General features: G+C 44.5%; 1 protein-coding gene across 4 annotated transcripts in view; it reads left to right on the forward strand.

Annotated features, from left to right (window-relative positions):
• LOC129132430 (protein FAM219A-like) overlaps positions 1 to 27026 on the forward strand; it is a 260614-nt gene that overhangs the window by 105943 nt on the left and 127645 nt on the right. The gene's annotated exons all lie outside the window — the stretch shown is intronic.

Raw genomic sequence — 27026 nt, forward strand, 5'->3', positions numbered from 1 at the left:
GGAAGCAGAATTATATTAGCACAATAGTCTACTTCCTCACAAAGCTAATGCTTACAAGAGGACAGCAATCCACACATGACTGTCCAGTCTCCAAAATCTGAGCCTCTATTGTGCCACCAGACTCAAAGACCTGACAGGGGAGAGATCAAAGGAAGTGTACATTTTGCTCTGAGCATGAATAAAAAAATGGGAATCTAAGTCTTGAAAATTTCACATAGGAGCAGGAAGCAGTCCCCTGGTTATCCTTCATATCAGAACAAATGACACTGACAGGATGCTGCTGGAGCTGGTTGAGGTTGACCTGTTAGAGTGGGTCCAGAGGAGAGCCACAAAAATGGTCACAGGGATGGAACACCTCTTCTATCAGGAAAGGTTGAGAGAGTTGGGGTTGTTTAGCCTAGAGAACAAAAGACTTTGGGGAGACCTTATTGCAGCCTTTCAATACTAAAAAGGGGGCTTATAAGAAAGATTGGGACAGACTTTTTAATAAGGCCTTTAGCAACAGAACCCAGGATAATGGTTTTAAAGAGGGTAGATTCATACTAGGTATAAGGATGAATTTTTTTTTATTATGAGGGTGGTGAACCACTAGAACAGGTTTCCAAGAGAGGTTGTAAATGCCCCATTCCTGGAAACATTCAAGGTCAGATTGGATGGGGCTCTGAGCAACCTAGTCTAGTTGAAGATGTGCCTGCTTATTGCAGGAGGTTTGAATTAGATGACCTTTAAAGGTCCCTTCCAACCCAAACCATTCTATGATTGTATGCCATGCTAGGTAAGGCTCTGAAAGAAGTGGGTGCCCAGATGTTCAGTGGAATAGCTCTGACCACTACCAAATGAGTGACAGGGAAGTGTCTCTGTGACCTTGCATTAGAGAGACAAGACACACTCTTGTTCATGCAGTGAAAAAAGGTCCCGGTTTACTCACACATCCCATTCTATAGAGTTTTACAAACATATCATGCCAACTTCTAATAGGTCAATAACTAGATGTTACCCTGTAAGGATTGGTCAGTTCACCAAAGATGCCTACGTGCTGGCAAGTGTCTGTTTTTAGATATTGTTTGCATTTTTTCTCTTGGACGGTTCAGAATAGTTTATACAGGTGCAAGTAACAGTCCCAGTCCTAGAATTCTTTCTCAGGCAAACAAGCTGGTTTTTACCATTACAGGATTCCATTCTCAGGAAAGGTTGACAGATTTCTCACTGGTACAGTTGATTCAAGTTAGAATTCAGTCTGTGAGGCTTTTACAGGCCTGCTGTTCAGCCACCACAGGTAAGGTCAGCAAACAGCGAAGGTTTGAAGATATGGGGAAGTTTGGGCATTGGTGTATAATTATGAAGACATGTTCTCTGATAGATAGGTTTCACCTGAGGGCCTGGAGTACTCCTGCAAACACTGGTGTTGGCCTCATTTCTAAGAGAAACCTTAAAGAAACACCAGGAAAAAGCTGGGAAGTGCTTGTGAAATCTCAAGGCTCTGACTGAGTATAAATTGAATAATCACACAAATCTGGTCATCACAGTGCAGAAAAGAATGTCACAGAGTAGGCCCATGGACAGCAAAGGAAAATAAAGTGGCTGAATAAGCAAGATCTTGCTGGAAGAGTGGCTAGGGAGGAGAAGTCAGAAAGATGAATATGTAAATGTAGCAAGATTATGCAGCAAAGTGCAGGACCTTGAGCTACTGATACAGGATATGAGTGAATGCATTGGGACAGTAGATCTTTCCTGCAATCTCAGTGATGAACACTCTGAAAACCAGTGGCTGCTTTTCAGGAAAATGCAGGGAGCAGCAGTGTGTATTAATAACAGCACAACTCGCAGTTTAGTAAAAGATTATCACTTCCAGCATGCCATATGCCACCATGATCCTTTTTCACTGCCAAAAGAGTTCTGTAATATTTTTAGAGAGATAATTGCGACTGCAGCAGTTGTTTTGTATAATTTAACATCAGGAATCAGGTTGGAAAGCAATTAATTCTATGACTGGTAAGTCTGAGATGTTCTTGTATTTCTAGGCACTAAAAATAAAAATATTCTCCAGAAATTCACTAACATGTCAGGAAATGGTGCTATTATAGACTTGGCTTTGGTAAGTCACAAAGATGATATAGAAGACCTGATCATAGGAAATAGTTTTGGATTCAAGGACAACAAGTACAATCCACGCAAATTAAATGAAAAGATAATTTGAAGTAGATCTATAACAAAAATAAGTTTTATAAATTAAGAGTTCAAGCAGAGTCAGGAAATTAAAAAGCCCAGGAACTCAAACACATCAGGTGGTGTTGAAGGAGAAAGTATCAGGAAAAAAGGACATTGCTAATGGAATTGTCCAACAGCCATTTCATTTATATGTTCGTTAATGACTTTGACACAAAAAACAAGTTGGGAAAGAAAATTTAATCATAACAGCAATGATAAAGTTGTAGTAAGAAGTCCACAGGCAATCAAAAGAGAGTTCAAGGCCTTCGGACAGCTGGTTAAGGGATCAGGAGCACAAGGTTTTTTTTGCCTCTATCCTTTCAGTTGCAAGGAATGATGTTGGAAGAAACAGAAAGACTCAGCTGATCAATACCTAGCTATGTGACTGCTGTCACCAGCAGAATTTGTGTTTTTTGGTCATGGGTTGGTCTACATAATACCAGGCCTACTGGAGACAGAAATATTCTATAAGCAGCTGGGAGGAGTCTCACAATCAGTAGCCCTTATTCTCAGTGGGGACTTCAACCTACCAGATGTCTGATGGAATACAATACAGGAGAGAGGAAACAGTCTCTTAGAACGTGTGGAAGATAAGTTTGTGACAGCTGGTAACTAAGGAAGGTGCCCCACTGGACCTGCTGTTTGTGAACAGAGAAGAATGTGGGTAATGTGATGGCTGGAGGTCATCTTGGGCACAGTGAGAATGAAATGATCTAGTTTTCAATTCTCAGAGAAGTAAGAAAAGGAGTCAGCAAAACTGCTACCTTGGATTTTGGAGGGCAGACTTTGGCCTGTTTAGGAGCCTGGTTGGCAGAATCCTTTGTGAGGCAGTCCTGAAGGGCAAAGGAGTCCAGGAAGGCTGGACATTCTTCAAGCAGGAAATCTTAAAAACTCAGGACCAGGCTGTCCTTATGCTGAAAGACAAACCTGCAGGGAAGAAGATCAACATGGCTGGACATAGCATTTTGGCTGGAACACAGGAGGGATGGAAGAGAGTTTATGACCTCTGGAAGAAGGGACAGGCAACTCAGGAGGACTACAAAGTTATCATTGAATTATGCAGGGACAAAGCCCAACAATAACTTAATTGCACCACTACAATGAAAGACAATTAAAATTGTTTCTATAAATGTATTCACAAGAAAAAGAGGGCTAAGGAGACTCTCCATCTTTTATTGGATGCCGGGGGAAACATAGTGACAAAGGATGAGGAGAAGGCTGAGATATTTATGCCTTCTTTGCCTCAGTCTTTAATAGTAAGACTAATTGTGAGTATCTAGCCTGCTGAGCTGAAAGAGAGAGAGAGGGAGCAGAATGAAGCCTCTATAATCTAAGGGAAAAATGGTCAGTGACCTGCTACACCACTTAGACCCACACAAGTCTATGGGGCCAGATGGGATCCACCCAAGAGTACTGACAAAGCTGGCAGAAGTGCTCACCAAGCCCCTTTCAATAATTTCCCAGCAGTCCTTGTTACGAAGCAGAGCAACACAGAGTCCCCAGGCAGGTGCAAGAGAAAGCTCTTTATTGCAAAAACCAGGCCTTTCAAAGCAATTAGGCTGTTATCAGTTCCATTCCATTTAAGCACAACAAATGTAATTCAACCAACCACCATAAACCACGATGTGAACACGTAATAGTTATATAACTTGTTTTTCTGCCTCTAATTCAGCTGAGTCCAGCTTTCCCATAGTCCTTTTCTCCTTAGCTGAAGTAACAGGCCTGAGCCATGGCTTTACAAGGGTAACAAGGCTCTTATTTTGTAAGGTTTTACCTATACGCAACATAACCCCCTTTCTTTGTTTTTTGTGCAAAGGGTTCATGTACTCTAATGTCAAAACAGTCTGCACCTGTAAGGCCATTATCTTATTAATACTATTACTGGTCATCTGCTGGACACAGGATAAGATACATGGAATACAGATCACAATCAACAAAACCCCATCAAAAACAACCATGACACTGACAAAGAGACCTGCAGCATAGGAAAACAAAAAGATAGTGTCCAATGTCCCCAGGAAGTGGAAGTAAATGGCTACTGTTCCAAAGTTCATATGGCTGGAGCTCAGGGGCCATGCTGTTTAGGCAGGAGGGAGTCCATTAGCTGGAAATGCTGACTTTGCTATTACTGGGTGTCTTTCTGGAAGTATGGAACAGGGAATAACTGAAGAAGGTCAGCAGGAACACAATAACATGGTGGTGGGTATAGTGGGACACAAGGAAGGCAGCAGGCTGCCTCTGTAAGCCTCCAGACACAGCCATGTCCTGGCAGTCCTACCCCTGCTCCTGCCTTGGCTACAAGGGCTGGATGGTGATTAGGGCATTTTTCCTCTCACTGGGCCTCGTCTTCTTGGAGGCAATCTATATTTGTCCAGACAAGAAGGTAACCACTTTAGACCTGTTGGCAATAAAACACGTGTACCTTCTCTCCTAGGTTAGTAAATCAGCTAGACCTTGCCATTGCACACCCAATTGTGGATCTTTATGTAAAACTTTCAGAAACTGGTTCTACACACGCAAATTTCAGAGCAATATTGCTGTGCCAGGGATCAAAATTGATGATCTGCTTTCAAAATTTCTAGTGTAAATATTGCATTATCTAAATGTTCTTGAGGAGCCATATTCCCCTCTTCTTTGTTTTTTTTTGACAATGTGCACGTTTCTCACTATGAACGTGAAGGCAACATGAAAGTAAAGCAATACATGTAACAAAGCAATAAACTCACATCAAGAAAAAATAAGCAAGGTAATACATGTAATCATTAGCACACAAGAGAAAGGATAGTGATTTGGAATGATACATCATCGATTGCCTAAATACTGTACCGTCACCCAGAGTTTGCAATATCTGGCAAGCCCTGTTTCACAATGAGGACCTGGAGAACCATCCCTGGGAAAGGCTTCCAAGCTTACCTCAAAAGAGGATCCAGCTGTTATAAGCCCAAATTGGCAAGTCAAAGTAACCTGAGTACAATTTTATTGCAGAAAACACCTGGGTCTGTTGGCATACTTCTGACCAGCTAGGGCCAGGGCTTGGCCAGAGCCAAGGCCTTAACTAGAAGGGTCTCCCTAACATATCCTTCAAACAAGCCTCTATGAATAGCAGTTGGGAAAGTCTATTAAAATCATACATGTCTTGCAGATAGCTACACAATGGTATGGGAAAGTTTGTAAAGCAGCTGGCTTTGTAATTTATCTTTAGCTAAGTAGTCAATGGTACGATGAACAAACTGCAAACAACCAAAGGAATGCATTTGTGAAACCTCAAATAATATCTTATGGATAATGCCCATTATGAAGTCAGTGATTTCGCGCTATGACATTAACAACATATTCAGAATCATTAATATAGCAACAGTAACTGTCCTAAGAAGTGATTATATTTTTCCACACATCTATGCATATATGACAATAAAGTAAAATAAAAGCAAGAAAGAAAGCACTAAACAGTTTACAATTAATAACAGCCATAATTTGGAATTGTTACTCATTCCTCTGTGCTACTTATGGGAGATAAAACAGCAAAGATTGTTGTGAATAATTATCCTAATTGAGCAATGCAGAACATTTCTACCCATAGAATCTTCAATGAAATTAAGTATCTAATAATCTGCATCTTCACATACTTTTACACAACTTATATTCTTAAACAGTTGCTTACCAATTCTTCATCATAATTGTTTCAGTCAGTTCCATCTTATCTCTATAACAAAAGAACTGTATCTTGTAATTTAAAGGAGCAGATTTCAACAGAACTTGAACTTATACTCACTCAAACCTAACGTCACCTAAACACAACAGAAAATGAACCTAACAGAACTTAGTTAACATTACTGAAACTGAACAGAAATTGATCGTAATAGAACTTACTTAAACTTAACAGAACTTAAAATAACAGAACTTAAACTGAATAACACTTAAATTTAACTTTGCTTAAACTTAAGAACACTTAAACTTGACAGAAATTAAACTTGACAGAAATTAAACTTAACAGAACTTCAAATTAACAGAATGTAAACCTAACATCACTTAAATTTAACAACACTTAAACTTTACAGAACTGAACCTTAACATCACTTAAACTGTACAGAACAGAAACATAACAGAACTGAAAATTAACATCACTTAAATGTAATAAAACTAAAGTCAGAGTTGAGAGTGTTCCTTTAAAGGTTTCAGATACAACAGAATTTAACTCATTTTGACTCCATCCTTACAAAAAAGCTACTGGAAATTTGTCATACCACAGTTAAACATCAATGATCAATATGCAAGCAAAGGACTGATTTGATGAAATGAAATTCCAGCAACATGGATTTACTGGAGAGATTATAAAGATGTGGCAAATATGTTATGATTTTACATAATTTATTTTTGGGAATAGCTCATGGTAAGTGCAAATATTATTGAAAATGCTTGGTCATGGTCAGTACTGTTCTAGTATAAGTTTGCTAGGGTTTTTTAAAGTGCAGCTTTCCTCAGGAAAAAGACATCATTGTATATCTTGGCAAATTGCACTTCAGACCTGCTCAGTTTGCAGATGGTAAGACAGCTTTTCAAGATTGCCTGTACAATAGATTTGAGCTTGGACTATTGAAGGTAATGGGATATAAACATTTAAGGATAAATCATCAAGGACCTAGTTATATAATACTGCCATGAGTTTTTCACATGTAACTCAGGTCAGTGGGTGTCTAAGACTGGCGCATGTATATAAACAGCTACAAAGTCATGGTATGGATGATTCTAAAGGAGTGAGCTACTGTTTACTGCACTTGTGGTCCATCAATGTACTTACACTGTTTTGATATCAAGTTCAATTTCAATTTATACGTGGCAAGGAATAATAACTACAATAGAATCACTAAATAACTGTACCTATCTGAAATGATGTCACATGTTTCTTCATGGCTAAAGAGTCTTGTCGCAGACATCTTTCATGAAAAATCCTTTCTTAGGATTTTTCCTTGTGAGAAGCTGCAGTTTCCAGCAACCAAAGTAAACAATGGTTATCTGCTGCTGTGGAATGCAACAGGTGATTGGTCTCCTGTGGGTGTTTGGATTTCTTGACCACTCATGGCAGAGCTGGCTCTTGCTCTGTCTGAGACACAGATCTTTGTTATTCATTCTTTTTCTATTCTTAGCTTAGCTAGCTGCTGAAGAAACCTTTTCCTTTCTATTGCTTTTTAGTATAGTCTAATGTAACATATATCATAACATAATAAATCAAGCCTTCTGATCATGGAGTCAACATTCTCGTCTCTTCTTCACCCTGAAAACCCTTGTGACCACAGTCACAATTGGTGACCCTCGACTGAGGAGGACAATCATCACTTGGTGAGACCACCAGAGGAGCATTGCTGCACTGGGTAATCCCTGTATGTGTGGCATTGATGGTTGCTTCACAAGTGACCACAGAAGTGGATTCTAGCCAGGAGCTGAAGAACTGAAGATCCGAATTTGGAGAGAGTTCACAGCAAGGCTGACCACAGAGAGAACCTTCTGAAAAGCCTCCAGGAAGATGTTCAGAAAGCTCAGCAGCACCGTGCAGATAGCCAGAGAGTCCTGGACACTGTCACAAGGTACTGTTGGGTTTTGCCCTCCTGAAGATGAGGCCATTCGCAGTTTGTGGCTGCTCATCTGGAGGACTTCTCCCCTAGAGGATGAGGTTCCATTCTCCCCTTCAGAGGAGAAACTTATTGCCCTCTGGCAAAAATGGGGTGAAGAGGACAGAATTCTCCTGTTGGAGACAGATTTGTATGAGTTTTTTCGATGGGCGAAGCTCTTTGGTTTTTTTACGGACGTGCTATATGCCCTCGATGTGTTTGTCTGGGAGTGTATGGGCTCCATTTTCCATTTCTTTTTATACCGGGGGTTCGGATGCCCCTCGATTTATTCAACCTTTTTGAAGCTCTTTCTAGTCTTGAAACGGAGAGCAGCTGTTTTTCCCTGGATTGCTAACTGCAAGGGCTAAGCCCCGTTCCCCCCGATTCCGGGGGAGGACCCTTTGGAAGGAGACGATCTGCTGCTTTCCAGCCCCCCTGAACCACAGTGGGGGGGCAAAGTTTCGCCCTCAACCAAAGTTTTTTTTACTGCGTCTTCGGAGCATGCTCAGACGGAGCCGGTTTCTCCCCCCTCCCGTTGCTCTCAGGGGGGATGGGAGTGGGCGGTGCCGCCCCGGCCAGCGCCACGAGCACCGCCCCGGCCAGCGCCACGGGCACCGCCCCGGCCAGCGCCGCGAGCGCCGCCTCAACCTGCCCCGCAGGTGCGGACGGTTCCCCGCGCGGCCCCTCCCGCGGCCGCCCCTCCGGCAGAGCCTGTGGGGGCTCCGGCCGCGGTTCTGCCGGCTTCCCTGCCTGCATCTATCTCAGAGACACCGCCTCCCGCGGCTGCGCCGATGTTGCTGGGCAACAGCGATCCACCGCTCCCCCCGGCCGTCCCGCCGATGTCAGAGCCCAGCGGTTCCGCGGTTCCGCGGCCGATGTCAGAGCCCAGCGCAGAAGAAGCTGCCGACCCCGTGCCGCCCCCGCCGCCCCCGCCGCCTCCCCAGGCGGCCCCGCTGCCCGCCCCTGCGGGGACTCTGTCCTCCGTGTCTGCGTCAGAGGCTGTCCTGGAGCCGGCGGCAGCTGCAGCGGCGCCTCCTGCATCCAGCGTGACTTCCTCCCCGAGTTTTTCGGGTTGTCCCGGGGCTGCCCCTACAGCGGGAGCTGGGACAGGGGAAGAGGGCGTCAGCCTGTCCTTCCGTGGAGGAGGCATGGCCCGACAGCTGGCTGTGGGCGCAGCGCGGCTGCCTGTTTTCAAGATCAGCATTTTTGGCGGGTTGGGGGGTGTTTGGTCCGGGGTTTCCCCCTGGGGGATGCGAATCTCTCTGCCGCCCCTCGCGCGCCCCAGCGGCGAGGGGGAGGTGGGTCCCGAAAGTTCTGCCCCTGGTCCCCAGCCCAGAGGGGGTGGAGGTGGTGCCCTGAGGCAGATGGGAGGAACACCTGTTGCATTTGCATCGCAGAGGCAGAGGGCACAGCAGGAAGCGAGCATCGCTTGTCTGCTGTGGGGAAAGGACATCCTCAGACCTGAGACGAAGTTTCTCGGGACAGCTTCTGTCTTCCCATTGCTGGCATGCCTCGGTGATTTTGGGGAAAGGAAGCGTTTGGTCACCCCTTCTGCCATTGTACTGGCAGCAGGGTGCGGGTCTGTGCCAATGCAGAGCCTGCCTCGGGGGCTGGGCTTGGGCTGTCTGGCTTGGTTGCTTGGGGCAGGGCCACCTCCCGGCCTCCTGTTGGGTTTGGGGGCTTTGCTTCCCCCTTCTGGTCCTGGGCCACCTTTCTGTGGGCCAGGTCTGGGGTTCCTGATCCTTCCACATGGGCCAGGGCCCCCAAGGGCCTCTCTCTGGCTCCTCTGTTGCTGCTGCTCTTTCCGACAAGAAAAAAAAGAAAAAAAAAAAAATTAATTGAATAAAAAAGGGTGAAAGAGCTGGCAGCAGCTCAGAGGCATTGAGCAGAGGCATTGAGGAGCCAGGGATTGGCTTCAGCCCAAGTTGTTCAATAAAGGGCTGTGGCAAGACATTTCAGAAATTTTCTCAAAATTCTTTGAAGACTGTCAATGGGACTTTTGATAACTATTGATGGACTTTTTCTGTAGCAAGCCTGTTTCAGGACCAAAAGAAACTTTCAGATATGGCAAAGAGGAACATCTTCAGACCATGAACTTTTCCTGAAACTCAGCTGCTTGGACTTGAATTTTCTTTGCATTGTTTTTGCATTTTCTTATATTGTAAAATCGTTTTAGTGATATGATAGACTTTTATGTCCTACAGGTGAAGAAATTCCCAGTTCATTCCACAGGAGCACTTGAGTGGAGTTTGATTGGCAACAGATAACCTGTCAAGTGTTTGTCTTTTTCTTCGGCATGAGTACAGCAGAGAAAATTACAAACACTTTTTCCTTTTAATTTAATTAAATAAAAAAAGGTGACATGTCGCAGACATCTTTCATGAAAAATCCTTTCTTAGGATTTTTCCTTGTGAGAAGCTGCAGTTTCCAGCAACCAAAGTAAACAATGGTTATCTGCTGCTGTGGAATGCAACAGGTGATTGGTCTCCTGTGGGTGTTTGGATTTCTTGACCACTCATGGCAGAGCTGGCTCTTGCTCTGTCTGAGACACAGATCTTTGTTATTCATTCTTTTTCTATTCTTAGCTTAGCTAGCTGCTGAAGAAACCTTTTCCTTTCTATTGCTTTTTAGTATAGTCTAATGTAACATATATCATAACATAATAAATCAAGCCTTCTGATCATGGAGTCAACATTCTCGTCTCTTCTTCACCCTGAAAACCCTTGTGACCACAGTCACAGAGTCTCAATAAAATTACCCTGTTAAAACTGTGGGATAAAAAGCAAGCAAACAGGCAAAGCCAGCACAGTTCTGCCTACCTTTACAGTGGAGAGTCAAGAGCTAATTATGTCTAATTCTTGAATAGCCTCTGCAGATAACATTCAGGGTTTGCCTTCAAGTGAGCAAAGGAATGCCTGATTTATGAGTGGCATGGGCCTCACCCATGTAAATCATGACTTGTTTTGACATTGGGCTTGAACATTAACTGCTTTTGCATTAATATCCACTTGAAATATTTCCAAGGAGGGATCTACCGAATTTTCTAAAGGGCCACATAACAATAAGTGATGCTCTAAGGGTACTGAGTTTGCAAATGTTTTTCCAGGTATATAAGTTTCTAATTTTCATGGTAACAGCTAACATCATTATAACTGAGCAAAGAATTGATATTAATTCAGTCCAATCAGACTTTTAAATAAAAATTCCTGAAAAGGCAGTATACATCCCACATGGCAAGTGTTACCAATCATGCAGTATATCAGCATTTCTGTTGAAGAATTTAGACTGCGCTAAGCAGCCTCAGCACATGCGGAAAGACACTACATCCACACAGCTAGCCTTGAATCTCTCCAATAAACACTCCTGTCAAAATCCACAGCTCACTGAAAATACAAGGTTAGTTTTAACAGAGTTCTGGGTAATGATATCACAAATATCGCCAGGATAGCCTGTCTGCGTTCTGGAGTTTGAGTACGCAGCATCACTTGTTAACTGAACAACAAACTCTCCTGTACCAATTTCCACAGGTCTCTGATAATAGAGTAGCCTAAGTCTTTGTAAGCGGGTGGGCACGCAGTAATAACTGCCAGATCTCCATGTTGCAATGTGTCCTCTTGGCATTTTGACAGTAATGTGCAGCAGCACCAGCATTTTGTGTAAGCTGTGAATCTGCCATGTGCCATGATTTATGGTTCCTGGGTAGGAAGAGTAGACTGAGCCAGGGTAGCTATTGAGGGCCAACTGCCTCTAGGTGAGTGGGGGCTGCAGAGGCTGGAGTGACTATGAGAGGAGTGGGGAGCAAAGAAGCCATGGTCAGAGGGGCAGGCACTGGAGGAGCCGCAGCAGGAGGGGCACCATGGAGAACAGCCACTGTGGGGGAGGCAGTATGCAAAGAGGTCTCACCATGGGAAGCTGCTGCTGGCAGGGCTGGAGGGGGCCAAGGGGGCCTACAAGGGCCAAGGGGGCCTACAAGTGCCAAGGGAGCCGACAGAGGCCTGGGGGGCAAACAGAGGCTGGGAGCCCTACAAGGGCCAAGGGAGCAGCTGCGAGGGGTCTGGCGTTGGGGGGACGGCTGGAGAAGGAGCCACTGTGGGGGAGCTGGCAGCTGAGAAGCCGCTTGCATGGGAGGGACCCAGCAGAGCGGTGGTGGCAGGGGGGAGGGGGCATCCTGCTTTGGGGGGAGCGTTCTGCTCCGGAGGGAGCTCCGGGCGGGCTTTGCTAGTGCCCACAACACTGCACACTAAACTGAGGATTGATTCATTCCTTGGATCCGTTCCCTGGATCCGTGCCCTGGATCTGTGCCCAGGTTAATTATCAGTAGCCTTTCCAGCAGTCCCTGGTGCAGCTATGCACAGGAGTTTTTAACATCAAAGCCTCTCTCATTTAGGAAATAGTTACAGGGTTATTCAACCCATAATAAAAGTTGCTTCAATGTGGAGAATGTGCTGCAATATCTTTAAGCTGCATCAACACTACTGGGACTCCTCCCAAGTCCCAGGATACTCACAGTCCTGTGGTTCTTCATCCAGTGAATACCTCTGACCTAACCTTATAGGCATTTTGCTCTCCGTCGGATTGTGGTTTACAAAGAAAGTCCCCTGTCATTATTGTCACAGACATATTTTATGAAAAATCCTTTTGCTAGGATTTTTTTCTCCTGAGAAGCAGAGGCCTCAGAGGAAAAGAAAAACAATAATTATCTGCTGCTGTGGAATGAAACAGGTGCATCTTTGATTGGTCTCATGTGGTTGTTTTTAATTAATGGCCAATCACAGTCCAGCTGTCTTGGACTCTGGTCAGTCACAAGATTTTATTATCATTCCATTCCTTTCTATTCCTTGCTAGCCTTCTGATGAAATCCTTTCTTCTAATAAATCAGCTTTCTGAAACATGGAGTCAAGATTCTTGTCTCTTCCCTCATCCTGGGACCCCTGTGAACACCACCACAATTATAGAAGGGTCTGAGCTCTGCTTTCTGCTTGCAATCTGAAGGTCCAGGATCGTAAGGGCTGCCTAGGTGAGTTGCAGTCCATCTCTTTATTGCAGTCTGGTATCCCAGTGTTCTGGGTCTGAGGGGCTGTGTTGTGTGCCGCAGTCCACCACTTCACTGCAATCTGATCTCCCATTGTTGGGCGCCAAATGTTAGGAAGCAGAGTGACACAGAGTCCCCAGGCAGGTGCAAGAGAAAGCTCTTTATTGCAAAGACCAGGACTATCTAAGCAATTAGCTTGTTATCAGTTACATTCCATTTCAGCACAACAAATATAATTCAACCAACACCATAAACTATGATGTGAACATGTAGTGGTTATATAACTTGTTTTTCTACTTCCAATTCAGCTCAGTCACTTTCCCATAGTCCTTTTCCACTTAGCCAAAGTAACAGGCCTGAGCCATGATTTTACAAGGGTAGCAAGGCTCTTATTTTGTGATTTTTTACCTATACGCAACAAGTCCTGAGTGAACAGGGAGGCCCCAGTTGATTGGAGGTTGGCCAATGTGATGCCTATCTAAAGAAGGGCCAGAAGAAGGATCCAGAGAACTACAGCCCTGTCAGCCTGACCTCGGTGCCAGGGAAGATCATGGAACAGATCATCCTGAATACCATAATGCAGCACATACAAGACAGCCAGGTGATCAAGCCCAGTCAGCATGGTTTGAGGAAAGTCAAGTCCTGCTTGACCAACTTGATCTTCTTCTATGACAGGGTGACCCATTTAGTGGATGAGGGAAAACCCGCGGACTTTGTTTACCTGGACTTTTAGTAAAGCCTCTGTCAGTGTCTCACACAGCTTTCTCCTGGAGAAACTGTCTACTCGTGGCTTGGGTGGGCATACTCTTTGCTGGGTAAAAAACTGGCTGGATGGCCAGGCCAAAAGTGTTGTGGTGAAAGGAGTCAAATGCAGATAGCAGATGATCACAAGTGGTGTTCCCAAGGGCTCCATATTGGGGCCAATTATTTTTAATATCTATCAAGGACCTGGATGAGAGGATTGAGTGCACCTTTAGTAAGTTTGCAGATGACACCGAGTTGGGTGGGAGTGTTGAACTGATCGAGGGTAGGAAGGCTCTACAGAGGGATCTGGACAGGCTGGATTGATGGGCTGTGGTGGTTCTAGTTTGGTTTTGAGTGGAAATAATAATTTCGTGTAGTGATTTTGGTTTGCTAATTTGAGTTTTTTTGGTTAATGCACTAATTAATGTGATGGGTTCAGTGCTGGCTAAATGCTTATGTACTTTTTAGAATTATTTACTTATCTTTTGCTGTGAGATAGGATTAGGAGGAAGGCAAAGTAGGCTTAAAACTTTAAAAGGGTGTAAAGAAAACTTTATTAATACGACTAAAAGAAAGAATAATAAGAATTAGAATAAAACTTTTAGAACACTTCTCATCCCCCTACAATCTTTTCTTTCTTACTAACAAGATACAGAAACAATTTAGTCAGTTTATCACTTCTAGAATAGTTTTTTTTCAGTTTACTTAAGGAGAGGAGTCTCTCTTATGTTATGGAGACTTCTCCACAAGAAAACAGTTCTCTCGTGACTTTTAATTTCCACGAATAGCAGCCATCCAGGAATCTGTAGTTGTGAAGTCTTTCTCATTTTTCACAGCTTTCCAACAGCTGCGTTTATGGGCTATGTCAACTTATGGGGTACTATTTTAAGGATGAGTTGTTCAAGAGCAAAGGTTTTCTTTGCTATCTATCTCTGAGATCATCTTTATCTCTGGGAATAGAGGTTGTCTTCTTCTTTCCCTGGGGTAAAGTGTCTTCATCACTCTTCTCTCTTTCTGTTCAAACTTCTCATAAGATCACAGGTACTTTAACATCTACTTGCTTCAGCATAGATGCCTTTGCTCATATCTGCAATTTGAATGCTTCATCTCCCCATACTTTTCAATGATTTACAGAGAAAAAGAGTCTGATGAATCAATTACATTCTTCTCCATAGCCTTATAAGAAGATTTCAGCCCAAGATTGACATCTCCTCATTCTTTTTTTATCTTGGTCTGAACTCTTTCTTTACTGACCTTGGTGTCTTCATGTTGTTCTTCTACATGCCTTTACTCTGTCCCTTTCTCTCACCCGAGGGAGGATTGGAAGTCTGTAAGTCTTATCTGTGCACTGAAACAATAATATCTCACTTGGGGCCTACAAATAGTTACGTGATCCCTGCCAGGTGGCAGCCGAAGCAGTTGCAGTGAGGCCGCACTGGGGGGCTGTGTCGCCCGCCCCTGCTGCGTTCAATTCCAGCAACAGAGCCACTCTCTGTGTGGGCAGCAGGGCCGCCTCTGGCCACAGCCGCATAATTTTGTGTGGCGGCCGTGCTGGCATGTTGAGGGGGGGGAGGGGGAGACCTAGCAACCTAGCGGCAAGATCTTAACAGCTGCAGCCTCCCCTCTCCCTGCCTTTCAGCCACTGGGGCCCAGCCTGGCTGGGATGGAGCCGAGCAGGCTCCCCAGAAAAAAGCCCAGCCCCCTGGCAGATCTCACCCAGCCAAGACCGGGGGGCTGGACCGGCCTTGTTACCTATTCCCAAGTCAGAAGAAAAAAAATAACATTCCTAATTTCTTTTTGTTTTAAAATGTGAATCTCACAGAGGCAGATCTAGTTTTTAATTAGCTATTAACATGCCTGTTCTTAAAACTAACCAACAGTTAATTTTGCTAAGCACAGAAGAAGCTCTCAGCAGTTTCTCTTAAAAAATAAATCATGGGTAGCTCCAATACAAAACCAAGACATGGGCCAAGGCCACTTGTATGAGATTCAACAAGGTGAAGTGTTAGATCCTGCACTTGGATCACAACAACCCCATGCAGCTCTACAGACTTGGGGAAGAGTGGCTCAAAAGCTGCCTGTCTGAAAAGGACATGGGCATGTTGGATGGCAGCTGGCTGAATATGAGCCAGCAGTATGCCCATGTGACCAAGAAGGCCAAGAAATCAAATGGCATCCTGGATTGTATTAGACTGTATTGGATTGTATGTGTGACCAGCAGGAGGAGGCAAGTGATTGTCTCCCTGTATTCAGCACTGGTGAGGCTGCACCTCAAATAAGTGATTGTCTCCCTGTATTCAGCACTGGTGAGGCTGCACCTCAAATACTGTGTTCAGTTTTTGACCATCACTACAATAAGTAGTGACATTGAGGTGCTTGAGCATGTCCAAAGAAGGGCAATGAAACTGGTGGAGGGTCTGGAGAGCAAGACTTAGGAAAGGCAGCTGAGGGAACTTGAGTTGTTTAGCCTGGAGAAAAGGAGGCTCTGGGGAGACCTTATCACTCTGTCTGAAAGGAGGTTGCAGAAAGGTGGGGGTCTATCTCTTCTCCCAAATGAGTGAAAAGGAGTTTTATCTCAGCCGAGAATCCTGTGGTCCCCTGAACTTTGTAAGGAGCTGTGCCCTAGTTGACTAAGGAATTTATGGCTTTTGGGGCTTTTAAATTTTAGCCATTTTTGCTTAAATGTGTGTTTAACTTAGTGTCAGTAGAACAAGATAAAGTACCTGAGAAAATTAAGGAACAGCTGAGCTTGCACCTGCAGGAAATAACTCGAGAGACCTATACACCTCAGAAAACTTAATCAATAGAGGGTTGTTCAGCTAAGGAAGCAAATTCAATAAAGAATTGTTTAGGTAAGAGGAGTTTTGGGTTGTGTTTAATTAAAGATAAATGTAGTATCTTAGTAGTGACAGAACAATAAGATAAGAAACTAGAGGTCAGCAGAAGTAAATTATGCATGAACTGGGAGCTGCCAACATGGAAGAGTCATCCAGAGGACAGGTGATGAAGACCATAATGAAGACACTGATGAAATAACAGAGCCCCCTACTTAACATAATACAGGGAAAAAGACACTAGATATCAGCCTTGCTCCATGAAAGAACAGCAAGACAACATTGGAAACAGCACCTCTGATGTAATGGACTGGGCAGACCCTGGGAGGGACTGTGAGGAAATTTTAAGTGTTGCAATGTATTTAAACCCCAGGAAACTGTGTCTCATTGGACAGGCTCATGGCAAAAATTCCCAGCATGTCTCCAGCGCTGTAATAAAGGAATGTTTGATCTAATGGAATTTTGCTGTTGGATTTGAGTTCTTTAATTCACCAGGGATAGGACAAGAGGAAATGGCCTCAAGTGGTGCCAGAGGAGGTTTAGACTGTATATTAGGAAGAATTTCCTCACTGAAAGGGTTATCAAGCATTGAAAGAGGCTGCCTGTGACAGTGTTCATAGGGGTTCTTGGATGAGGCTAGAGATGAGAATGTTGACTCCATGTTCAGAAGGCTTGATTTATTGTTTTATGATATATATATATATATATTACATTATAACTATACTAAAAAGAAATAGAAGGAAAGGTTTCGTCTCTCAGAAGGCTAGCTAAGAATAGAATAGAAAAGAATGAATAACAAAGATATGTGGCTCAGACAGAGAGAGAGCCAGCTCTGCCGTGACTGGTCAGTAAATCCAAACATCCACAGGAGACCAATCACGGATCCACCTGTTGCATTCCACAGCAGCAGATAACCATTGTTTACATTTTGTTTCTGAGGCCTCAGCTTCTCAGAAGAGAAAAAATCCTAAGAAAAGATTTTCACAAAAAGATGTCTGTGACATGTCACCTTTTTTTATTTAGTTAAATTAAAAAGAAAAGTGTTTGTAATTTTCTCTGCTGGGCTCATGCAGAGGAAAGAACAAACACTTGACAGGTTATCTGTCGCCAATCAAAACTTCAGTCAAGTGCTGATGTGGAATGTAGAACATAAAACTCTATCATATCATTAAAACAATTTTACAATATAAGAAAATGCAAAAACAATGCAAAGAAATTCAAGTCCAAACAGCTGAGTTTCAGGAAAAGTCCATGGACTGAAGATGTTCCTCTTTGACATCTCTGAAAGTTCCTTTTGGTCCTGAAACAGGCTTGCAGAATCCTGAAACAACAAATTGCTACAGAAAAATCCACCAATAGTTATCAAAAATCCATTGACAGTCATCAAACAATGTCAAACAATTTTGAGAAAATTTCTGGAATGTCTTGGCCACAGCCCTTTATTGAACAACTTGGGCTGAAGCTAATTTTTGATTTTTGGCCCTTCAATGCTTTTGAGCTGCTGCTAGCTCTTTCAACTCTTTTTATTTAATTAATTTTTTTTTTTTTTTTTTTTTTTTTTTTTTTTTTTTTTTTGTCGGAAAGAGCAGCAGCAGCAGAGGAGCCAGAGAGGTCCTGGGGCACCCTGGCTCCCTTGGAAAGATCAGGAACTCCAGACCTTGCCCACGTGGCAGGCTCTGCGTTGTCACAGACCTGCACCCTGCTGCCAGTACAATGGCAGCACGAGTGACCAAACGCTTCCTTTCCCCAAAATCACCAAGGCATGCCGGCAGTGGGGTGACAGAAGCTGTTCCAAGGATCTTCATCTCGGGTCTGGGAATGTTTTTTCCCCACAGCAAACAAGCAATGATGGTTTTCCGCCGTTCCCTCTGCCTCTGCAATGCAAATGCAAAATGTGTTCCTCCCATCTGCCTCCCGGTACCACCCCCTCTGGGCTGGGGGCCAAAGGCAGAACTTTCGGGAGCCCCCTCCCCCTTGCCGCTGGGGCACGCGAGGGGCGGCAGAAAGATTCGCACCCCCCAAGGGGAAACAACCGACCAAACACCCCCCAACCCGCCAAGAATGCTGAGCTTGAAAGCAGGCAGCCAGGTTGTGCCCGCAACCAGCTGTCAGGCCATGCCTCCTCCACGGAAGGAGAGGCTGATGCCCTCTTCCCCTGTCCCAGCTCCCCCCGCAGGGGCAGCCTTGGGACAGCCCGAAAAACTCGGGGGGGAAGTCACGCCGATTGCAGGAGGCGCCGCGGCAGCTGCCGCTGGGGGTGGCAGGACCACGGGCAGCTCCGAAGACGATCCCGCGGGCTCAGCGCCATTTTCAGCAGCATCCTGAACTGGGACTGGTTCGGCGGAAGGCAGCAAGGCCGCCGGAGGGGCTGGTGGGGGCGGCGAGGCCGGAGGGAATGCATCTCCGGCTGGGCCGGAAGCAGCAGCCGTGTCGTCGCCGAGTGCATCGCCTAGCAACACAGGCGCAGCTGCGGGAAGCGGCAGGGGCGGTGCCGCTTGCCGATCACTGTAGCCGCCGAGTGCGTTGCCTAGCAACACCAGCGCAGCTGCAGGAAATGGTGTTTCTGAGATCGCACAGAAGACGGCGGAGCCGCGGGCGGGGCTGCCCGGAGAGGCGGCCACGGGGAGAGTTGGGGCGGCCCTACAGACTCGGGAGGCGGCCCCGTGGGCCCGGAAGGCAGGACCTCGGAGACCAGTGCTGCCCTCAGCTCTGAGCGGGGTGGGGTCCAGGGGCCCGGCCGGGGCGGGGCCTGCAGGGCTGCCAGGGGCGGCGCAGCCCACTCAGCATCCCCCAGAGAGAGACGAGGGGGGTGGAAAGATGGCTCCGTCTGAGCATGCTCCGAAAACGCAGGAAAGAAAACTTCGGCTGCGGGCAAAATCTCGCCCCCCCCCCCCCCCCCCCCCGCTGCAATTCAGGGGGGCTGGGAAGCAGCAGATCGTCTCACTCCAAAGGGTCTTCTCCCGTGGGAATTGGGGGGAATGGGGCTTGCCTCCTGCAGTCAGCAATCCACTGAAAGGCAGCCGCTCTCCGTTTCAAAACTGGGAAGAGTGCCCTGAACACTGGATAAATGCGGGGTTACCCCAATCCACAGTTCAAAATGTCTTGGAAAATGGATTCCATGCATTCCCATACAAACATATCAAGGGCATAGAGCACATTCATAAAAAACCCAAAGAACTTTGCCAATCGAAAAAACTCATAGAGATGTCTCTCCAACAGGAGAATTTCATCCTCTTCACCCCATTTTTGCCAGAGGGCAATAAGTTTCTCCTCTGAAGGGGAGAATGGAACCTCTGCCTCTGTGGGAGAGGCCCCCCACATGTGCAGCCACAATCTGCAAAGGGCAGCATCGTCCAGAAGGGAAAAGCTAACAGTACCTTGTGACAGTGTCCAGCACTCTCTGGCCAGCTGCATGGTGCTGCTGAGCTTTCCGAACATCTTCCTGGAGGCTTTTCAAAAGGTTCTCTTTGTGGTCAGCCTTGCTGCGTACTCCGTCTAAATCAGGATCTTCAGTTCTTCAGCTCCTGGCTAGAATCCACTTCTGTGGTCACTTGTGAGGTGACCATCAATGCCACATACTCGGGGTTTACCCAAATGTAGCAATGCTCCTCTGAGGGTCTCACCAAGTGATGAATTTCCTCTTCAGTCACTTGGAGTCACCATCTGTGACAGTGTTCATAGGGGTTCTTGGATGAGGCTAGAGATGAGAATGTTGACTCCATGTTCAGAAGGCTTGATTTATTGTTTTATGATATATATATATATTACATTATAACTATACTAAAAAGAAATAGAAGGAAAGGTTTCGTCTCTCAGAAGGCTAGCTAAGAATAGAATAGAAAAGAATGAATAACAAAGATATGTGGCTCGGACAGAGAGAGAGCCAGCTCTGCCGTGACTGGTCAGTAAATCCAAACATCCACAGGAGACCAATCACGGATCCACCTGTTGCATTCCACAGCAGCAGATAACCATTGTTTACATTTTGTTTCTGAGGCCTCAGCTTCTCAGAAGAGAAAAAATCCTAAGAAAAGATTTTCACAAAAAGATGTCTGTGACAGCTGCCCACAGAAATTGTTGAGTCACCATCCCTAGACATATTTAAAAGATGTGTAGACATGGCACTTAGAGGAAGGAAAAACAGTTGTGATATTATTGCAGATTAGTTAGAGGAGAAATAGAGGGGTAAGAAGGGAAGAGCTAGTACATTGTAGCTGACACAGGCTCAGATAAACAGCAAAGCCGTTAAGAGAAACTGGAACAGAGGACTTCACTGGAGTTCAGTAGCCTTTTCATTACAACTGTTACTATTATTATCATTAGTGCTATATTTTACTTTTTTTCAATTATTAAATTGTACTTATCTCAACCCAGGAGTTTGTTTTGTTTTTTTCTGATTCTCCTCCACATCCCACTGGGGAGGTAGGGGAAGGGGCAAGTGAGTGAGTGGCTCTGTGGTTCTTAGTTGCTGTCTGGAGTTAAACCATGACACAGTGTTACACCCAGCTATGTACAGCAGAGCCCTAGTGTGCAAAGTACAGTAAGTGATACAGCTAATTCTTAATGTCAGGGAGATGTACAGCATTAAACAGTGAGGAAGTTGGATAGAAGCAGCAGCAGCAACAAACTAAGTTTTTTATTTTTTCCACTTAGCACAGACTTCATCATGCCCATTGGTTTCGGTTTACCTTCCACACAAAGGATATAACAGTGATTCATAACTACCAAGACAGAATTAGGGTTTTAAGGCAATTCTACCATAAATCCAAACCCATCATGTTATGTTTGCTGTAACTTCAAATTTTTCTACCTTCTGCTCTGAATGCAAGATAACCCCTGCGTTTTCCAAACAACAAAATACCCTCTTCTTTGCTCTCTTCTATGAAACTGGTACAATCAAGACAGCAGGTGTTGATATCTCTTAAAGGAATTATGCAGTTCTCCCATCTAGGTCAATAGCCTCAAGTTCAAGAGCTTAAAAGTGCTTTCTGCCATGAATAAATGTCCAGCTGGCTAAAAGAAGAGAGTTTAATCACACCGTGTGTTTCAAAGCTACAGGCTGCTGGCAGTCTCTCCACTGCTATAGAGCTCACAAGCAACACCAGCTACACTATGCAATATTAATCCAAATATTTCTGGGTGGGACGCACCTGGCCTCGTCTGACCCTTGCTGCTGGACCAAAGGCAGCAGCTGTGGTGTTTCACCTCAGAGATACCCTTGGCCGGCTAGATGCTGCAGCTAGGCACTTGGAACAAATCCAGGCATAGTAGGAACTCAGTTTACCTCTGGTGGAAAAGGTTCAGGCGAAGGTGGAGAGAAAGGAGAGGATTCTATCGTAGAGTCTTAATCCAGAGTTTTATTGCAGGATGGTAGACCTCTGAAACAGCTCCCAATAGAATCTGACTGTATGGGCTCGTCTCCTTTTAAGCCCCGGGGACAGGGGGAGGGGAAAGGACAGGTGAGGACCAACCAGGTGGGAGGAGGGGAAGGCTCAAGGGATATAGACGCTTGGACAGGCCAATGAGCCTGGACCTGAGGGGCATCTTTTGAACTTCTGCCAACCACACGACGCCCTTGCTGTAATGTTAAGATTGATGGACAGCTCTTAGCAGGAGGGCAAAAGGGAAAGGAAAGGTTGGCACACCTGAGGGGTTGGGATAGGTGAAACAGGAAATGGCATTACACTGCAACTCTACACCATGACAGAATACAGCCTCTCTCAGTTCCCCCATCACTACCCAGCCTTAAAGTAAGAACAGATTTTCAAAAAAGAAAGATTTTATATGGTTTATTTTAAATACTGATTGTAGGACTAGAAATTTGGGAGAACAAATAAATATTAAAAGTGAGATAATGGTATAAGTTGATCTGAAAAGCAGTTTTTGACATTAAATGACACTGTGCTAAAATGTCTTGACAAGGCTAGCATATTTAATTTTTAAAGTGATGCTTTCAGGCATGGGTAGTTTAAGTCCAGAATTGAGGCCAATTTTTAAAATCAAGATTTTCAGGTTTTGCTTACAATTAAAAACCCGCCAAACAATCAACAGGTATCTTGGGATTAAAGTCTCTAGTAAACCCCATAACTATTTTTTTTAACTTCACATAAAGAATATGTAATTGGTAATTTCAAAACTATTCACAAAATTAATGTCTGATTTTCAAGGTGATTTTGGCTATAAAAAGTTTGGGAGGCTCAAGTCACAAAACAGCTGTGCCTTTTTTTAGCTATAGATTTTCAGACAGAACATGGAAGACTCAAGTCTGATTACTTTTTCTGCCTAAATTCTTTAACTGCTAAGCTGAAATGTGGCTTTATGCAGCCTCTGATCTGTGGAGCAGGGCATGAAGCAATTGCAAAATATGAAAACAAAACTTTGACATAGATATTTCTATGCAGGCAAATGTTATGTTTTTAGTGCTTCCCAGATCACATAGCTGACTCCTGACTATGTGCAGAAGAGCAACGATACACTTGAAGTCCTTGGATTTGGCTTGAGTCCTTTGAGTTTTACTGTACTTTGTGGGAAGGGGATGATCAGTAACACAAAGAAGTAATTTTGGTTCCTTTGTTGCCAATGTTCTTCTTTCTAACTGCAATTCATAGGTACCTGGGAGTTTCCACCTCCCTAGAAAGTGGTGTCATGGCCATGTTAGAAAAGGCTATGGCTGCTTTGGGTCTCATTGACTAGATGAAGTGAATTATCTCCAAGGGGTCTCCAGGACATTAATCTGAACTAGAACCAGGATGTAATCTCTGCTTCAGGGCAAGGCAAGATGGAGAAAGGGAAAAGGACAGGAATAAAGAGGAAAAAGTGCTAGCTGTCTGCATTTGCCTGGTAATGATCATCAGATGAGAGATGACCAGGATAATCTAGAGAGTTGTAAGATAAGTGGAAAGCCTTCATATGAAACCTCCTCTGTGCTAGTGAGGAATTATATGAATAAGGCTGAATTGGCAGTAAAATGTCTGCAGTATTTAGTGGGTGCTTCATTTCCAACCTGTTTGTTTTCTCACCTTAATTATGTTAAGGAAAACCTTTTTAACCTTTTTAACTCAAGCTTGTCCAGGTCTTCTGGATAGCATCCTGTCCTTCAGGTGTGTCAACCGCACCGCTCAGCTTGATGCCATATGCAAACTTGCTAAAAGTGCACTCAATCCCTTTGTCTATGCCATTAATGAAGATATGAAATAACACTGGTCCCAGTATGAACCCCTGAGGAACACCACTTGTCACTGAGGTCCATCAGGACACTGAGCTGTTGGCCACTGCCATATGAATGCAACCATCCAACCACTTTCTTATTAATTTAACAGTCCACTCATCAAATCTATTTCTCTCCAATTTTGAGAGGATATTGTAGGGGACCATGTCAAAGACTTTTCAAAACTCCAGATAAGTGACATCTGTAGCCCTTCCCTTCTCCACTGATGGAGTCACTCCATCATAGAAGGCCACTAGGTTGGTCAGGCAGAAGTTGCACTTGGAGAAGCCATGCTGGCTATCTCAAATCATCTCCTTGTCCTCCATGTGCCTTTGAGCAGTTTCTAAGAGGATCTGTTCCATGATCTTCCCAGGCACAGAGGTGAGGCTGACAGGGCAATAGTTCCCAGGGTCCTCCTTTCTACCCTTTTAAAAGATGGGTACAATGATTCCCCTTTTCCAGCCACATGGGTCTTCACCTGACTGCTATGACTTTTCAAATATGGAGAATGGCTTGGCAACTACATCAGCCAATTTCCTCAGGACTCAGGAATGCATCTTGTCAGGTCCCGTAGACTTATGTACATTCAGGTTCCTCAGGTGGTCATGAACCTGATCTTCTCTTACAGTGGGAAGGACTTTGCTCCCCCCAGTGCCCATCTTGCAGTCCATCCACTCAAGAAGGGTGGGAGGAGAGGTTGCCAGTGAAGACTGAGGTAAAAAAGTTGTTGAGTTACTCATCCATCTCCTTGTCTGTAGTTACCAGTTTTCCAGCATTGTTTATTGGGGGGTACACCTTCTTTGACCTTCTTTTTCTGGCTGAAATACCTGTAGAAGCCCATCTTGTTATTCTTTGCATTCCTTGCCAAGTTCCACTCCAGCTTTGCTTTGATCTTCCTCACCCTATCCTGACACAATTGAACTGCATTGTTGTACTCTCCCAAGGGTACCTGTCCTTGCTTCCACTGCCAGTGTGTTTCCTTCTTGCCCTTTAGGTTGACCAGAAAATCTTCTTATAAGGAATTTAGGAGAGGAGTGGAGGCAGTAGATAAATGTTCAAATCTGTTAAAAGTGGAGGTTGCCTTGAGAAAAAATGAATGCTGTTCTAGAAGAAACCAATGTGTTGCCCATAGGTGAAAATAAAGAAATTTTCTTTCATGCTTTAGGAGTTCAGAAGTAAGAAATACTTATGAAAACCTGATTGTTACATTCAACAAGGTGTCATGGTTCAACCTCAGACAGCAAATAAAAACCATGAAGCTACTTGCTCACTCCCTCTGCCCCAGTGGGATGGGGAGGAGAATCTAAAATAATTAAAAACTTGTGGGATAGTGTTCTTAGCAGATACATGGGGCATGAGATATGTTTCCACCCATACAGTGGTTGCTTCCATTATCGTATTAACATGGCACTTACCTTGGTGGGTTTGTGGAAGTGTGATATATTCAATCTGCCAGGCCTGCCCATATTTATATTTCAGCCATCGTCCTCCATCCTAGAGAGACTTTTACCACTTGGCCAGAATAATTGCAGCACGTGTTTCATATTAATGGATGACCTGTGCACTAGTGTCCATGGTTAAGTCCACCCCTTGATCGTGAGCCCATCTGTATGTTGCATCTATTCCTTGATGGCCTGAGGTGTCATGGGCCCACCAAGACAGAAATAATTCACCCATATGTTGGCAATCTAAATCCACTTGAGCCATTTCAGTTTTATCAGCCAGATCCACCTGCTGTTTGTTCTGATGTTCTTCAGTGGCCTGGCTCTTGGGTACATGAGCATTTACATGATGTACCTTCACAACCAGGTTCTCAACCTGGGCAGCAATATCTTGCTAACGATGCAGCAGCCCAGATGGGTTTACTACTGTGCTGCCAGTTATTCTGCTTCCATTGCTTCAATCACCCCCACAGGGCATGTGCTACCATCCACGAGTCAGTACAGAGGTAAAGTATTGATAATTTCTCTCATTCAGCAATGTTTAATGCCAACTGGATGGCTTTCAACTCTGCAAACTGACTGGATTCACCTCCTTCAGCAGTTTCTGTGACTTGTCATACGGGACTCCATATAGCTACCTTCCATCTCTGATGCTTTCACAGAATCACAGAATATTCTGAGTTGAAAGGGACCCATAAGGATCTAGTCCATCTCTTAAGTGAATGGCTTTCCTACAATTTGACAGGGCCCATCAGTAAAGAAGGCATTTTACTCCCCACTTTTTGGTAATTTCTTATACAGTGGATCTCCTTCAGCATGTGTCAGTTCCTCCTCTGGTAACATTTTGAAATCTTTGCTGTCTGGGCAGTCCATGATCACTTCCAAGATTCTTTAATTACTTGGTTTTCCTATTAGAGCTTCAATCACTGTGATACACTTACTCCATGTAACATCAGTTGCATGATGCATAGAGACCCTTCCCTTGAACATCCAGCCCAATACAGGTAACTGGGGTGCCAGGAAGAGCTCTGCTTCAGTACCAATTATTTCCAAAGAAGCTCAAATCCCTTCATAAGCTGCCAGTATCTCTCTTTCTCATGGAGTAGAGCAGGCTTCGGATCCTCTGTATCCCTGACTCCAAAAGCCTGGGCATTGACCTTGAGTGTCCCCTGGTGCTTTCTGACAGAGGCTCCAGGTAGGACCATTCTCACCCAGCAGCCATGTAGAGCACATTTTTTACATCTTGCCTTGTCCAAACTGGCCCACTGCATGAACTATCTCCCGCTGAATTTGTTCAAAGGCTTATCATTGCTCAGGGCCCCATTTGGAATAATTCTTCAGAGTCACTTGATAGAGAGGGTTGACAATCAGACTGCAATTTGGAATGTGATTTCTCAAAAATCCCACAACACCTAAAAAATCTTGTGTTTCTTTCTTGTTAGTTTGTGGAGACATTGCTTGCCATTTAATTCCTATAAACTAAATCTCCTCTGTAGGTCTCTTGACCTTACTTTGTTTTATGGCAAAACCAGCTTTTAGAAGGATTTGGATTATTTTCTTCCCTTTCTCAAAAAAGTCTTCTTCTGTATTGCCCCACACAATGATGTCATCAATTTATTTCAGGTGTTCTGGAGCTTCATCCTGTTCCAGTGCAGTCTGGATCAGTCCATGGCAGATGTTAGGGCTGTGTTTTCCCCCCCAGGGCAGGCGGTTCCAGGTGTACTGGATGCCCCTCCAAATGAAAGCAAACTGTGGCCTGCACTCTGCTGCCAAAGAGACTGAGAAAAGCACGTTAGTGATATCCATTGTGGCATCACTTGGCTATCTTTGACTCCAGTTCATACTGAAACTCTAGTATGTCCAGTACAGCAGTATTCAGTGGTGGCATGACTTAATTCAGGCCACAATAATCTATTCTTAGTCTCCATTCTCCATTAGAGTTTTACACTGCCC

Source organism: Agelaius phoeniceus, chromosome W, assembly GCF_051311805.1.
Source record: "Agelaius phoeniceus isolate bAgePho1 chromosome W, bAgePho1.hap1, whole genome shotgun sequence".
Classification (NCBI taxonomy): domain Eukaryota; kingdom Metazoa; phylum Chordata; class Aves; order Passeriformes; family Icteridae; genus Agelaius; species Agelaius phoeniceus.